This window comes from Salvelinus alpinus, chromosome 7 (genome assembly GCF_045679555.1).
Source record: "Salvelinus alpinus chromosome 7, SLU_Salpinus.1, whole genome shotgun sequence".
Lineage (NCBI taxonomy): Eukaryota > Metazoa > Chordata > Actinopteri > Salmoniformes > Salmonidae > Salvelinus > Salvelinus alpinus.
Window position 1 is genome coordinate 15355024 of NC_092092.1, and position 15531 is coordinate 15370554.

Sequence of the window (15531 nt, forward strand, 5' to 3'; positions counted from 1 at the left end):
CAGCCTTTCAGTTGGTTACGTCACTTGCTCTGAAACCTAGAAGTAGTGTTTCCCCTTGCTCTGCAAGGGCTGCGGCTTTTGTGGAGCGATGGGTAACGACGCTTCGTGGGTGACTGTTGTTGATGTGTGCAGAGGGTCCCTGGTTCGCGCCCGGGTCGGGGCGAGGGGACGTAAAGTTAAACTGTTACATTGATGCTGTTGACCCGGATCACTGGTTGCCGCGGCTTTTGTGGAGCGATGGGTAACGACGCTTCGTGGGTGACTGTTGTTGATGTGTGCAGAAGGTCCCTGGTTCGCGCCCAAGGTCGGGGCGAGGGGACGCACTAAAGTTATACTGTTACATTGGGACAAATGCCGACAACATCCAGTGAAATTGAAGGGCGTGCAATTCAAATAAATAATTGTAATATTTAACATTCATGAACATACCTTATATCATTTAAAAGCTTAAATTCTTGTTAATCTAACTGTGTTGTCTGATTTACAAAAGGCTTTACGGCGAAAGCATACCATTCGATTGTCTGAGGACGGCGCCCCACATCAACATATTTTTCAACCAGCACAGGCTTCACTAAATCACAAATAGCGATTAAATAAATCACTTACCTTTGAATATCTTCCTCTGTTTCCAATCCCAAGGGTCGTTCTGTTAGATAAAATCCTTCTTTATATTAGAAAAAGTCAGTTTATTTGGCGCCATCGATTTCAGTAATACACTCGTTCAACATGCAGACAAAGGAGTCCAAAAAGCGAGTCAAACAACGTTTCTATTTAATCCTAAAATGTAAATAAACTATAATATTTCATACGGAAAGTAGTATGTTCAATAGGAAAGGAATATTAGTAAGCACGCAGGGCGCCCTCTCCCGCCGGAAGACTGATATTGTTCCTGTGCTCTTCTCACCAAAACTGCAAATTCTTGTTCATTTTTCAAAAAACAAGCCTGAAACATTGAATAAAGACTGTTGACATCTTGTGGAAGCCATAGAAATTGCAATCTGGGAGACGGATTTACATAGGAACAATAGGAACCCATTATAAGAGCCTGGGAGCTCCATAAAATATATTTTGTGGTTGGATTTTATTCGGATTTTCGCCTGCCATATAAATTCTGTTATGGTCTCAGAAATTATTTTAACATTATTTGAACAGTTTTTAAAACTTCAAAGTGTTTTCTATCCAATGCTACCAATTATATGCATATCCTGGCTTCTGGGCCTAAGTATCAGGCATTTTACTTTGGGCACGTCCGTCAGGCGGAAATTCAGTAAACTAGAACCTATCCCTAACAAGATTTAAACTCAGTGCTTAATTTGTAAATCAGGAGATCCCGGTACACATAGTGAGCACAAGAGAGGGGGTTATCCAGGGGGCTCTGGGGTACTGGAACACATAGTGAGCACAAGAGAGGGGGTTATCCAGGGGGCTCTGGGGTACTGGAACACATAGTGAGCACAAGAGAGGGGGTTATCCAGGGGGCTCTGGGGTACTGGAACACATAGTGAGCACAAGAGAGGGGGTTATCCAGGGGGCTCTGGGGTACTGGAACACATAGTGAGCACAAGAGAGGGCGTTATCCAGGGGGCTCTGGGGTACTGGAACACATAGTGAGCACAAGAGACGGGGTTATCCAGGGGGTTCTGGGGTACTGGAACACATAGTGAGCACAAGAGAGGGCGTTATCCAGGGGGCTCTGGGGTACTGGAACACATAGTGAGCACAAGAGAGGGCGTTATCCAGGGGGCTCTGAGGTACCGCAACACATAGTGAGCACAAGAGAGGGGGTTACCCAGGGGGCTCTGAGGTACCGCAACACATAGTGAGCACAAGAGAGGGGGTTACCCAGGGGGCTCTGAGGTACCGCAACACATAGTGAGCACAAGAGAGGGGGTTATCCAGGGGGCTCTGGGGTACTGGAACACATAGTGAGCACAAGAGAGGGGGTTATCCAGGGGGCTCTGAGGTACTGGAACACATAGTGAGCACAAGAGAGGGGGTTATCCAGGGGGCTCTGAGGTACTGGAACACATAGTGAGCACAAGAGAGGGGGTTACCCAGGGGGCTCTGGGGTACTGGAACACATAGTGAGCACAAGAGAGGGGGTTACCCAGGGGGCTCTGAGGTACCGCAACACATAGTGAGCACAAGAGAGGGGGTTACCCAGGGGGCTCTGAGGTACCGCAACACATAGTGAGCACAAGAGAGGGGGTTACCCAGGGGGCTCTGAGGTACTGGAACACATAGTGAGCACAAGAGATGGGGTTATAAACAGACAGCTCTCTCCATGTAGCCTACTGTCTATGGTGGTGAAACAGACAGCTCTCTCCATGTAGCCTACTGTCTATGGTGGTGAAACAGACAGCTCTCTCCATGTAGCCTACTGTCTATGGTGGTGAAACAGACAGCTCTCTCCAAGATGCTGATTAATTCAAAGCAGTTTAGACCCCACTGCAGAACACCCGCCGTACGTAAAGCCTATTGTATGCCCACATAGAGTGGTTCCTCCTTTAAAAGTTAAGTAAAGGCTGATGTTTAATTCATATATACAGAAACAAAACCTATGCATATCTAACTCCCTTCATCTGCAATAATCTGAGGACACAGGATACTATTTCCACGAGTTACTTAATTTCAACCAGTGGAGAATGTGAAATGTTTTATTGAAAGAAAGTTCATTATCCAGGTGTTATAAATACATAATACATGAATTAGAATTATAATATTATAGAATATTATGTAATATTATATTATAAATACAAGTTCAATCTGTACTTCAATGCACATATTGTCACGTCTGCCCCCCCCCCCCCCCCCCCCCGGCGCTTGAGGGCGCCAGGCTGCCCTGCTTCATGTTCTCCTGCCATCCATCATGCACACCTTCCTTCCCTCGTCACGCGCATCAGCGTTATTGGACTCACCTGGACTCACTCATCACCTGTTTATTTCCTCCCCTATATGTGTCAGTTCCCCCAGCTCTGTTCCTCGCGGCTGCATTGTATTGTTTTTGTAATTTGTATTAGTTTGCTGATGCTGTTCCTGTCTCGTTCCATGTCCGTTATTTATTAAATGTTTTACTCCCCGTACCTGCTTCGTCTCTGCAGCATCAACACGTGACACATATGGTGTGCATTATAAAACGAGGAAGAAAGATGAGGTGGAGAGAGAGGTGTAGAAGACAGAAAGGGTAAGAGGTAAGAACAGCAGCAGACAGCATATGATTCATGAATTACAGAGCTACCCTCATATTCTCTCAGTTCATCACAATTGCGGTGTCTCCTAACCAGCCTTGGGCCCCCAGTTGGCCCGAAGGTTATCTTAAGAGCAGGTGAGGTGGCGATGACGGAACTGGCTTCCTCTCTCACATCAAAACATGCCTGCAGACGAGCGACAGATGGATAGAGACAGAGCATGATTAAGCCTTGTTTTTTTAAATTCTAAAACGCTCAGGATTAGAATAGGATGAACTTCCATTATTGTTCACGGTGTGAGAAAAGGCAGAGTTCCTCTGTCCAGTGTCTTTGTTCTATTGCTCATCTTAATCTTTTCTTTTTATTGGCCAGTCTGAGATATGGCTTTTTCTTTGCAACTCTGCCTAGAAGGCCAGCATCCCATCCTCTTCACTGTTGACGTTGAGACTGGTGTTTTGTGGGTACTATTTAATGAAGCTGCCAGTTGAGGACTTGTGAGGCGCCTGTTTCTCAAACTAGAAACTCTAATGTACTTGTCCTCTTGCTCAGTTGTGCACCGGGGCCTCCCACTCCTCCTTCTATTCTGGTTAGGGCCAGTTCGCGCTGTTCTATGAAGGGAGTAGTACACAGCGTTGTACGAGATCTTCAGTTTCTTGGCAATTTCTCGCATGGAATAGCCTTCATTTCTCAGAACAAGAATAGACTGACGAGTTTCAGAAGAAAGTTCTTTATTTCTGGCCATTTTGAACCTTTAATCGAACACACAAATGTTGATGCTCCAGATACTCAACTAGTCTAAAGAAGGCTGGTTTTATTGCTTCTTTAATCCGAACAACAGTTTTCAGCTGTGCTAACATACTTGCAAAAGGGTTTTCTAATGATCAATTAGCCTTTTAAAATGATAAACTTGGATTAGCTAACACAACGTGCCATTGGAACACAGGAGTGATGGTTACTGATAATGGGCCTCTGTACGCCTATGTAGATATTCCATAAAGAAATCTGCAGTTTCCAGCAACAATAGTCATTTACAACATTAACAATGTCTACACTGTATTTCTGATCAATTTAATGTCATTTTAATGGACAAAGAATGTGCTTTTCTTTCAAAAACAAGGACATTTCTAAGTGACCCCAAACTTTTGAAAGATAGTGTAGATCGTTGGCCTCCCGAGTGGCGGAGTGGTCTAAGGCATCGCAGTGCTAGCTGTGCCGTCTAGAGATTCTGGGTTTGAGTCCAAGCTCTGTCGCAGCCGGCCGCACCCGGGTGACCCATAGGGCGGTGCACAATTGGCCCAGCGTCGTCTGGGTTTGGGGAGGGTTTGGCCGGCAGGGATGTCCTTGTCCCATCGCACACTAGCGACTCCTGTGGCTGACCGGGGGCATTGCACGCTGACACGAACGGTGTTTCGTCCGCCACATTCGTTTGGCTGGCATCCGTGTTAAGTGGGCATTGTTGTCAAGAAGCAGTGCGGCTTTGTTGGGTTGTGTTTCGGAGGACACACGGCTCTCGACCTTCACCTCTCCCTAGTGGGAGTTGCAGTGATGAGACAAGACTGTAACTACCAATTGGATACCACGAAGTTGGGAGAAAAAGGGAAAAAAATAAAAAAGAATATAGATAGCTGAGGCTGTATACAGTGGAACCTGCTCTCCTGATAATATAGATAGCTGAGGCTGTATACTGTGGAACCTGCTCCCCTGTAGATAATATAGCTAGCTGAGGCTGTATACTGTGGAACCTGCTCTCCTGATAATATAGATAGCTGAGGCTGTATACCGTGGAACCTGCTCTCCTGATAATATAGATAGCTGAGGCTGTATACCGTGGAACCTGCTCTCCTGATAATATAGATAGCTGAGGCTGTATACAGTGGAACCTGCTCTCCTGATAATATAGATAGCTGAGGCTGTATACAGTGGAACCTGCTCTCCTGTAGATAATATAGCTAGCTGAGGCTGTATACAGTGGAACCTGCTCTCCTGGTAATATAGATAGCTGAGGCTGTATACCGTGGAACCTGCTCTCCTGTAGATAATATAGATAGCTGAGGCTGTATACAGTGGAACCTGCTCTCCTGTAGATAATATAGATAGCTGAGGCTGTATACAGTGGAACCTGCTCTCCTGTAGATAATATAGATAGCTGAGGCTGTATACAGTGGAACCTGCTCTCCTGTAGATAATATAGATAGCTGAGGCTGTATACAGTGGAACCTGCTCTCCTGTAGATAATATAGATAGCTGAGGCTGTATACCGTGGAACCTGCTCTCCTGATAATATAGATAGCTGAGGCTGTATACTGTGGAACCTGCTCTCCTGATAATATAGATAGCTGAGGCTGTATACCGTGGAACCTGCTCTCCTGATAATATAGATAGCTGAGGCTGTATACCGTGGAACCTGCTCTCTTGTAGATAATATAGATAGCTGAGGCTGTATACCGTGGAACCTGCTCTCCTGTAGATAATATAGATAGTTGAGGCTGTATACAGTGGAACCTGCTCTCCTGATAATATAGATAGCTGAGGCTGTATACCGTGGAACCTGCTCTCCTGATAATATAGATAGCTGAGGCTGTATACCATGGAACCTGCTCTCCTGATAATATACAGTGGGGAGAACAAGTATTTGATACACTGCTGATTTTGCAGGTTTTCCTACTTACAAAGCATGTAGAGGTCTGTAATTTTTATCATAGGTACACTTCAACTGTGAGAGACGGAATCTAAAACAAAAATCCAGAAAATCACATTGAATGATTTTTAAGTAATTAATTTGCATTTTATTGCATGACATAAGTATTTGATCACCTACCAACCAGTAAGAATTCCGGCTCTCACTGACCTGTTAGTTTTTCTTTAAGAAGCCCTCCTGTTCTCTACTCATTACCTGTATTAACTGCACCTGTTTGAACTTGTTACCTGTATAAAAGACACCTGTCCACACACTCAATCAAACAGACTCCAACCTCTCCACAATGGCCAAGACCAGAGAGCTGTGTAAGGACATCAGGGATAAAATTGTAGACCTGCACAAGGCTGGGATGGGCTACAGGACAATAGGCAAGCAGCTTGGTGAGAAGGCAACAACTGTTGGCGCAATTATTAGAAAATGGAAGAAGTTCAAGATGACGGTCAATCACCCTCGGTCTGGGGCTCCATGCAAGATCTCACCTCGTGGGGCATCAATGATCATGAGGAAGGTGAGGGATCAGCCCAGAACTACACGGCAGGACCTGGTCAATGACCTGAAGAGAGCTGGGACCACAGTCTCAAAGAAAACCATTAGTAACACACTACGCCGTCATAGATTAAAATCCTGCAGCGCACGCAAGGTCCCCCTGCTCAAGCCAGCGCATGTCCAGGCCCGTCTGAAGTTTGCCAATGACCATCTGGATGATCCAGAGGAGGAATGGGAGAAGGTCATGTGGTCTGATGAGACAAAAATAGAGCTTTTTGGTCTAAACTCCACTCGCCGTGTTTGGAGGAAGAAGAAGGATGAGTACAACCCCAAGAACACCATCCCAACCGTGAAGCATGGAGGTGGAAACATCATTCTTTGGGGATGCTTTTCTGCAAAGGGGACAGGACGACTGCACCGTATTGAGGGGAGGATGGATGGGGCCATGTATCGCGAGATCTTGGCCAACAACCTCCTTCCCTCAGTAAGAGCATTGAAGATGGGTCGTGGCTGGGTCTTCCAGCATGACAATGACCCGAAACACACATCCAGGGCAACTAAGGAGTGGCTCCGTAAGAAGCATCTAAAGGTCCTGGAGTGGCCTAGCCAGTCTCCAGACCTGAACCCAATAGAACATCTTTGGAGGGAGCTGAAAGTCCGTATTGCACAGCGACAGCCCCGAAACCTGAAGGATCTGGAGAAGGTCTGTATGGAGGAGTGGGCCAAAATCCCTGCTGCAGTGTGTGCAAACCTGGTCAAGAACTACAGGAAACGTATGATCTCTGTTAATTGCAAACAAATGTTTCTGTACCAAATATTAAGTTCTGCTTTTTTGATGTATCAAATACTTATGTCATGCCATAAAATGCAAATTAATTACTTAAAAATCATACAATGTGATTTTCTGGATTTTTGTTTTAGATTCCGTCTCTCACAGTTGAAGTGTACCTATGATAAAAATTACAGACCTCTACATGCTTTGTAAGTAGGAAAACCTGCAAAATTGGCAGTGTATCAAATACTTGTTCTCCTCACTGTAGATAGCTGAGGCTGTATACAGTGGAACCTGCTCTCCTGATAATATAGATAGCTGAGGCTGTATACAGTGGAACCTGCTCTCCTGATAATATAGATAGCTGAGGCTGTATACCGTGGAACCTGCTCTCCTGATAATATAGATAGCTGAGGCTGTGTACCGTGGAATCTGCTCTCCTGATAATATAGATAGCTGAGGCTGTATAACGTGGAACCTGCTCTCCTGTAGATAATATAGATAGTTGAGGCTGTATACAGTGGAACCTGCTCTCCTGTAGATAATATAGATAGCCGAGGCTGTATACAGTGGAACCTGCTCTCATGTAGATAATATAGATAGCTGAGGCTGTATACAGTGGAACCTGTTCTCCTGATAATATAGATAGCTGAGGCTGTATACAGTGGAACCTGCTCTCCTGTAGATAATATAGATAGCTGAGGCTGTATACCGTGGAACCTGCTCTCCTGATAATATAGATAGCTGAGGCTGTATACAGTGGAACCTGCTCTCCTGATAATATAGATAGCTGGGGCTGTATACTGTGGAACCTGCTCTCCTGATAATATAGATAGCTGAGGCTGTATACAGTGGAACCTGCTCTCCTGATAATATAGATAGCTGAGGCTGTATACTGTGGAACCTGCTCTCCTGATAATATAGATAGCTGAGGCTGTATACAGTGGAACCTGCTCTCCTGATAATATAGATAGCTGAGGCTGTATACAGTGGAACCTGCTCTCCTGATAATATAGATAGCTGAGGCTGTGTACCGTGGAACCTGCTCTCCTGTAGATAATATAGATAGCTGAGGCTGTGTACCGTGGAACCTGCTCTCCTGTAGATAATATAGATAGCTGAGGCTGTATACCGTGGAACCTGCTCTCCTGTAGATAATATAGATAGCTGAGGCTGTATACCGTGGAACCTGCTCTCCTGTAGATAATATAGATAGCTTAGGCTGTATACAGTGGAACCTGCTCTCCTGATAATATAGATAGCTGAGGCTGTATACCGTGGAACCTGCTCTCCTGATAATATAGATAGCTGAGGCTGTATACAGTGGAACCTGCTCTCCTGATAATATAGATAGCTGAGGCTGTATACAGTGGAACCTGCTCTCCTGATAATATAGATAGCTGAGGCTGTGTACCGTGGAACCTGCTCTCTTGTAGATAATATAGATAGCTGAGGCTGTATACCGAGGGACCTGCTCTCCTGATAATATAGATAGCTGAGGCTGTGTACCATGGAACCTGCTCTCCTGATAATATAGATAGCTGAGGCTGTGTACCGTGGAACCTGCTCTCCTGATAATATAGATAGCTGAGGCTGTATACAGTGGAACCTGCTCTCCTGATAATAAAGCTTGCTGAGGCTGTATACCGTGGAACCTGCTCTCCTGTAGATAATATAGATAGTTGAGGCTGTATACCGTGGAACCTGCTCTCATATAGATAATATAGATAGCTGAGGCTATATACAGTAGAACTGCTCTCCTGTAGATAATATAGATAGCTGAGGCTGTATACCGTGGAACCTGCTCTCCTGATAATATAGATAGCTGAGGCTGTATACCGTGGAACCTGCTCTCCTGTAGATAATATAGATAGCTGAGGCTGTATACAGTGGAACCTGCTCTCCTGATAATATAGATAGCTGAGGCTGTATACTGTGGAACCTGCTCTCCTGATAATATAGATAGCTGAGGCCGTTTACAGTGGAACCTGCTCTCCTGTAGATAATGTAGATAGCTGAGGCTGTATCCCGTGGAACCTGCTCTCCTATAGATAATATAGATAGCTGAGGCTGTGTACCGTGGAACCTGCTCTCCTGATAATATAGATAGCTGAGGCTGTATACCGTGGAACCTGCTCTCCTGTAGATAATATAGATAGCTGAGGCTGTATACCGTGGAACCTGCTCTCATATAGATAATATAGATAGCTGAGGCTGTATACAGTGGAACTGCTCTCCTGTAGATAATATAGATAGCTGAGGCTGTATACCGAGGAACCTGCTCTCCTGATAATATAGATAGCTGAGGCTGTATACCGAGGAACCTGCTCTCCTGATAATATAGATAGCTGAGGCTGTATACAGTGGAACCTGCTCTCCTGTAGATAATATAGATAGCTGAGGCTGTGTACCGTGGAACCTGCTCTCCTGTAGATAATATAGATAGCTGAGGCTGTATACCGTGGAACCTGCTCTCCTGTAGATAATATAGATAGCTGAGGCTGTATACAGAGGAACCTGCTCTCCTGATAATATAGATAGCTGAGGCTGTATACCGTGGAACCTGCTCTCCTGATAATATAGATAGAAGAGGCTGTATACCGTGGATCCTGCTCTCCTGTAGATAATATAGATAGCTGAGGCTGTATACCGTGGAACCTGCTCTCCTGATAATATAGATAGCTGAGGCTGTATACCGTGGAACCTGCTCTCCTATAGATAATATAGATAGCTGAGGCTGTGTACCGTGGAACCTGCTCTCCTGTAGATAATATAGATAGCTGAGGCTGTATACCGTGGAACCTGCTCTCCTGTAGATAATATAGATAGCTGAGGCTGTATACCGTGGAACCTGCTCTCATATAGATAATATAGATAGCTGAGGCTGTATACAGTGGATCTGCTCTCCTGTAGATAATATAGATAGCTGAGGCTGTATACCGAGGAACCTGCTCTCCTGTAGATAATATAGATAGCTGAGGCTGTATACAGTGGAACCTGCCCTCCTGATAATATAGATAGCCGAGGCTGTATACAGTGGAACCTGCTCTCCTGTAGATAATATAGATAGCTGAGGCTGTATACAGTGGAACCTGCTCTCCTGATAATATAGATAGCTGAGGCTGTATACCGTGGAACCTGCTCTCCTGATAATATAGATAGTTGAGGCTGTATACCGTGGAACCTGCTCTCCTGTAGATAATATAGATAGCTGAGGCTGTATACCGTGGAACCTGCTCTCCTGTAGATAATATAGATAGCTGAGGCTGTGTACCGTGGAACCTGCTCTCCTGATAATATAGATAGCTGAGGCTGTATACCGTGGAACCTGCTCTCCTGTAGATAATATAGATAGCTGAGGCTGTATACAGTGGAACCTGCCCTCCTGATAATATAGATAGCTGAGGCTGTATACAGTGGAACCTGCTCTCCTGTAGATAATATAGATATTTGAGGCTGTATACCTTGGAACCTGCTCTCCTGATAATATAGATAGCTGTGGTATGTGTGTGTTTATATAGGCCTGAATAAACCATACTTCTATTCCTCCTCTTAACAACTTCTTATGGCTGCAGTCCCGGTAACAGGACCGATATGACAACAGCCAGTGCAAGTGCAGGGCGCCAAATTCAAAAACCAGAAATCTCATAATTAAAATTCCTCAGACATTCATGTGTCTTATATCATTTTAAAGGTAATCTTGTTGTTAATCCCACCAAAGTGTCCGATTTCAAATAGGCTTTTCAGCGAAAGCACTACAAACGATTATGTTAGGTCACCACAAAACCACAATAAGCATAGCCATTTATCCCAGCTAAATATAGCTTCACAAAAAACAGAATAGAGATAGAATTAATCACTAACCTTAGATTATTTTCATCAGATGACACTCATAGGACTTCATGTTACACAATACATGCATGTTTTGTTTGATTAAATTCATATTTATATAAAAAAATCTGAGTTTACATTGAGGCGACATGATTCACTAAATGCAAAAACATCAAGTGACTTTGCATAGCCCATCGTTTCAACAGAAATACTCATCATAAATATAGATGATAATACAAGTTATACACATTGAATTATAGATATACCTCTCCTTAATGCAACCGCTATGTCAGATTTCAAAAAAACTTTATGGAAAAAGAAATGCACGCTATAATCTGAGACGGCGCTCAAAAGTAGCATACCACAGCTGCAAAGATGGCATCACCATAAACACAAAAATACATGATAAATATTCCATTACCTTTGATGATCTAGATCAGAAAGCACACCAGGAATCCCAGATCCACAATAAATGTTTGTTTTGTTCGAAAAAATCTGTTATTTATGTCCAAAAACCTTCTTTTGTTAGCGCGTCTGGTTTACATATCCAAACGCTAATTCTGGTCAGCGTTATATCGGACAAAAACTTCAAAATGTGATATTACCGGTCGAAGAAACATTTCAAACTAAGTACTGAATCAATAATTAGGATGTTTTTAACATATAGCTTCAATAAAGTTCCAACCGGAGTATTCCTTCTTGTCTGCGTGATCAATGGAACGTCAGTGTCGTGCATGAAGAAAAGGCATGATCAGGGCATGGCTGCTTGATGGACACCTGACTGATTCTGCTCTCATTCTCTCCCACAACATCATAGAAGTCTCATTGGAATTTCTATTGATTGCTGACATCTAGTGGAACCCCTAGGCAGTGCAACATCATTAATAGCTCAAGTGGATTTCTTGAGGGACTCTGGTGAATACACACAGGCTCAGATTTCTGACTTCCTGTTTTGATTTCAACTCAGGATTTTGCCTGCCAATATGAGTTCTGTTAATCTCACAGACATAATTCAAACAGTTTTATAAACTTTAGAGTGTTTTCTATCCAATACTAATAATAATATGCAAATATTAGGAACTATGACTGAGGAGCAGGCCGTTTGATATGGGCACCTTTCATCCAAGCTACTCAATACTGCCCCTTCAGCCATAAGAATTAACCTTCAATCTACACAGCTATGTGTTGGTGTTTCCTGAGGATGGGTATTGGCACAGCATTCCAATACATTTCCATTTAAAACTGTGTTTCTATTCTATCATCAATTAAAATACACATCCATCAATCCAATAATAAATACCTCTAACAACCACATACACATCTATTGCCTTAGTAGGTGGTCTGTACGCCAGCTAGATGACGTGACCTGTAAAAACCTCTCATGGCAAATATAGCTTCTTTGTTGGTTAGCTTTAGTTAGCTGACTGACAACAGGTCCTGTTGGTCTGATGAAAAATGGTTGACTCCTAATATTCAGGATATTACAGAGGCATTTCATGTTTCTCCTTCCTGTTTTGTTGCTGGTGTTGTTATTCTATGAATATCCTCTGTCTGAACATGCAGAGACTACACTACGATTCATTCAGATAGCAGAGCTGATTGTTTAGTCTGGTCTGGTCTGCGTCACCAATTTGTATTTCTTCTGGATCCCCATTAGCTGCCAAGGCAGCAGCTATTCTTCCTGGGGTCCAGCCCCAGCAGACACAAGGAGACAGTGAGCATCTCTGTGAGTAAACGGCAGACACAGAGAGACAGTAGCTGGCCTTTTCCTCTCACATACAATAGACAGGCCAGACCCTGCTCTGCCATCCCAGCCTAATGTCTGGGCTGTCTAATGTCTGGCCTGTAACAGAGAGAAGGAGCTCCGTCTGTCGCTGTCTAGCTGCAGAACAGATTAACTCTATATCGAGGTGCTGTGTCTCAGCCAGGTCATCATTAGAGGTGCTGTGTCTCGGCCAGGTGATCGTTATAGGGTCTGTGTCTCCACCAGGTGATCGTTAGAGGGCCTGTGTCTCCACCAGGTGATCATTAGAGGTGCTGTGTCTCAGCCAGGTGATCATTAGAGGTGCTGTGTCTCCACCAGGTGATCGTTAGAGGGCCTGTGTCTCCACCAGGTGATCATTAGAGGTGCTGTGTCTCAGCCAGGTGATCATTAGAGGTGCTGTGTCTCCACCAGGTGATCGTTAGAGAGCCTGTGTCTCTGCCAGGTGATCATTAGAGATGCTGTGTCTCCGCCAGGTCATCATTAGAGGTGCTGTGTAGAGGGCCTGTGTCTCCACCAGGTGATTTACTACTGGTGTCCTCCAGGGCTCTGTTCTAGTCTCTGCAGTTTTATCTCTATAGGTAAATATTCAGAATGGCTCCTCAGATACAATGCCAGGTCTGACTCTAGCTGTTTGCTAATCACTTGAACAGCAGGCGACGGTACAGTATATTACAGAACAATGGGTGGTATATTGCTTCAGTGCCTGGCAGCTTGTAAGTTCCTATTTCCTGTTGGAACTAAAGGATCAGTTTCCAACCATTTAGCCCTCATTACACTAAAGAGATGTGGACCATTCAGTCTGAGAGAATGAACATGTGAGAATGAGGGATGTGTGTCTGAGTTTTCCGCACATCCGCAATCATTTGAAATCTATATTTAACTTTCGTACACAAATCATTGTGGAATCCCATCTGTATATTGACTCGTTAGATATTCTCAGATAGGTTGCACATCTTAGTGTCTCTATATGATGACAAATACTGACAGTAGTCCTACACAGTATATTTTCTCAGCATATACAATACATAAGTTCTTTAGTGTATCAAAATGCATAATAAGGACAATTTATGATGCATAAATGATCAGGTAATGACTACAGATTTGATACAAATCTGAAAATATGTGAATTCGTTCATGCCTAAGTATAAAGGCTTAGATATGTCAGCCTGTTGACACATACCCTTTCTGGAATATTCTATATCTATGTGGAGTATGTCTACTCCTTAGATCTAATAGAACGTCAGACATCTGGAAATATACTGATAAACAGATGCCCCGATAATGACACTTATTACCCAGTGGGGGGGAGAGAGAGAGAGAGAGACAGAGAAGGGGCAGAGACAGAGACAGAGACAGAGACAGAGACAGACAGAGAAAGACAGAGAAAGACAGAGAAAGACAGAGACAGAGAGAGGAGAGAGAGGAGAGAGAGAGAGAGAGACAGAGACAGACAGAGAGAGGAGAGAGAGAGAGAGAGAGAGAGAGAGAGAGAGAGAGAGAGAGAGAGAGAGAGAGAGAGAGAGACAGAGAAAGACAGAGAGACAGAGACAGAGACAGAGAGAGGAGAGAGAGGAGAGAGAGAGACAGAGACAGACAGAGAGAGAGAGAGAGAGAGAGAGGGAGGAGAGAGAAAGAGAGAGAGAGAGAGACACAGAGAGAGAGAGAGAGAGAGAGAGAGAGAGAGACAGAGAGAGAGAGAGACAGAGAGAACGACAGAGACAGAGAGAGGGAGGGAGAGAGAGAACGAGAGAGAGAGAGAGAACAAGAGAGAGAACGACAGAGAAAGAGAGAGGGAGGGAGGGAGAGAGAGAACGAGAGAGAGAGATGGAGGGAGAGAGAGAACGGGAGAGAGAGAGACAGAGAGCGAGAGAGAACGACAGAGACAGAGAGAGAACGACAGAGAGAAACAGAAAGAGAACAGTCTCTTGAGTTGAACTAAGATTTTGGGAAGCGTCTTCTTCTTTAATTGTCTCTCAGATGCTATAATGAGGGTGATATCAGACAGTGTGTTAGCCATAATTAACTATTTAATATGACATCCGTTCTTTTCTCTCTTCATCTCAGTAGTTCGTGCAGCTAATTTACCACGGATTACTGAATCTCTAGTTATAATAGGAAATCATCAGGCCAAGAAACTCTCAATTGAAGAACCTGATTGGAGTTTTATGGGTGACATGAGAAGGTCAAATAGTCTTTATTGAGTGTCCATATCTGTCCATGTCTTTGCTATTAGAGGAAATCTTTGGTGATATCTTTTCACCTGTTTCCCATTCCAGATAGATAGGTATTGTGCTGTGTTGATTGTCTCTCGTCGCTGATTGCCTTGTGTTGCATTCTGGTATCATTCTCTTTCTCTTCTCTCGGAGGACCTGACCCCTCCTGTCTCAGCCTCCAGTATTTATGCTGCAGTAGTTTAGGTGTCGGGGGGCTAGGGTCAGTCTGTTATATCTGGAGTATTTCTCCTGTCTTATCCAGTGTCCTGTGTGAATTTAAGTATGCTCTCTCTAATTCTTTCTTTCTTTCTCTCTCTCGGAGGACCTGAGCCCTAGGACCATGCCTCAGGACTACCTGGCATGATGACTCCTTGCTGTCCCCAGTCCACCTGGTCGTGCTGCTGCTCCAGTTACAACTGTTCTGCCTGTGGCTATGGAACCCTGACCTGTTCACCGGACGTGCTACCTGTCCCAGACCTGCTGTTTTCAACTGTCTAGAGACAGCAGGAGCGGTAGAGATACTCTGAATGATCGGCTATGAAAAGCCAACTGACATTTACTCCTGAGGTGCTGACCTG